This window comes from Dama dama, chromosome 2 (genome assembly GCF_033118175.1).
Source record: "Dama dama isolate Ldn47 chromosome 2, ASM3311817v1, whole genome shotgun sequence".
NCBI classification, from domain to species: domain Eukaryota; kingdom Metazoa; phylum Chordata; class Mammalia; order Artiodactyla; family Cervidae; genus Dama; species Dama dama.
Window position 1 is genome coordinate 3,874,104 of NC_083682.1, and position 2,128 is coordinate 3,876,231.

The 2,128-nt window shown below is 55.6% G+C and overlaps 1 pseudogene; it reads left to right on the forward strand.

The window, feature by feature from the left end:
- The first annotated feature begins 1,194 nt into the window (after nt 1-1,194).
- LOC133040875 (5S ribosomal RNA) lies at nt 1,195-1,313 on the forward strand (annotated as a pseudogene).
- Nucleotides 1,314-2,128: the final 815 nt, after the last annotated feature.

The window sequence follows — 2,128 nt, forward strand, 5'->3', positions numbered from 1 at the left end:
ACACAATTTCCCAGTAGAGTCAGATGCTCAGGGCCTCACTACAGAGAGGATATAGAGGCAGCAGATAAGTGTGGTTCTTCTTGGGTCCAGTATCAGACAATAAGCCTCAACACGGAAAATGCTGCCATTGACGTCCTGTGTCTCGAGGAGGCCTCTGCGGTGGGACGTGCCTGATTCACGGACGAGGATGCTGAGAGTTGAGAGTTTGACCCGTGCGTGCTAAGTGGCTTCAGTGATGGCCAACTTCATGTGACGGAATGGACTGGAGCCGTCCATGCTCCTCTGTGCATGGGATTCTCCAGGCAAGTATACCGGCGTGGGCTGCCATTTCTTCTCCAGGGGATCTTCCCGACCCAGGGATCAAAACCTACATCTCTTATGTCTCCCGCATTGGCAAGTGGGTTCCTTACCACTCGCGCCACCTGGGAAGCCCCAGGTCACACCAGCTAGGCAGTTCTAGCACTAGGATTCAGCCCTGACTCGGACCAGATCCCTTGCGGCCCTTCCCAGCCTCCACTCTGGGAGGAAGTCAGCACACATGGCCCTGAAAGGGAAACCCTGGGTCTCTGGTGAACGGCTGGAGAAGGAAAGTTTCTCACTGCCGTCAGGCACCTCCACCCCTTGCCAGGGACCCTCCCCACGGCCCCCACACTAGACGGCAAGATTGTCCCTCAGCTCTCTGATATCCTGCAGTGGTGCCCGTTTCCACACAGCCAGCAGTTACCAGGAAAGGCTGGTGCTAACTTTGTTTATACTAGGGTGTGACTGACTGATACATGTCTGACTGTTCTCCTTTGGAGATACCCGCTTTCTAATAAAGGTCTCTGAGGACCTAGAGCTTAGTGACAAAGGAATGGAGATGGAAGGATGCGGCTTCCAAAGCCTGACAAGAGGTCTTCCCAGGGAACCCTTGCAAGTTACAGCCCTGTGCTGCCAGCAGGAGGTAACTTACGGCCAGGTCACAAATCCATGGGCTGTGCAGTTAGCATAGGAGTATCACTCACTAGGCAGCTCCTGGACAGAAATTCTGCCCGAGAAGTGCTCCTGGCAGAGTGGAGGCGCCCCCAGCGAGCCCGGAGATTTACACGCTCATCTTCTCTAAATGTAGATGGAGCAGACCACCGCATCTCAGCCCTTTCCTGAAAGGGCCCCAGCAGCAGCCCCTCCTCCCTGCCTTTGATGTCACTCTTGATCTCGTCTGGCCATCCTATCCTGAACACGCCTGATCTCATCTGATCTTGGAAGCTAAGCAGAGTTGGGCCCAGTTAGTACTTGGATGGGAGACCCCCTGGAAATACTGGGTGCTGCAGGCTTTTGGGCTTTCCTGGTGGCTCAGATGGTAAGGAAGTCCACCTGGGTTTGATCCCTGGGTTGGGACGATCCACTGGAGAAAGGAATGGCAACCCACTCCAGTCTTCTTGTCTGGAGAATCCCATGGACAGAGGAGCCTGGTGGGCGACAGTCCATGGGGTTGCAAAGAGTTGAACATGACGAGCGACTAATTCTTTCTTTCTTCTTCCTCTATCAAAACTCTCCTGTGCTTGCTCTGAGAGTCGGCATTTCCCACAGTTCCTGGAGTGGACTCCTCTTGCCCCTCTGTGGGCATCAGGCCAGCCCCTCCCACCAGGAAGGCAGAGCGATGCCCCCACCGGGGGGGCCACTGAGGAGGAAGTGGGTCTAGGGTCAACCTCAGGGCAGGGATCTCCAGGGCCTGGCGACACTGGGCAGCAGGCTGAGGGCCCCTCTGGACGTCCGATTGCTCAACTTACATTCCTCCTCTCTCTGGCTCAACTCTCAGACACTTTGAGAACAAACCAAAAATAAAAATTTATCCTTTTCCAGCTAATTCGCTCGTTTTTGCAAAACCGCACCCCGTCCCCCTCTGTCCTTGTAACTTGTCCCCCACAGGAGGCCAAAGAGCCATTCCTGGGGGTCGTGTTCCAGCTTGGGCCAAAGAAGCCCTGTAGACTCTGATCTCTGACCTCCATGGGGAAGCACAGAACGGGGGCCACTGAGAGCCGCTTCCATGCCCTCTCTCCTACAGGAGACGCCTCCCCAGCTCGGGTGCTGGGGCTCCCTCTGAGGGCCAGGGGGCAGTGAGTCCACCTCCTCATTCCTCATCTTTACC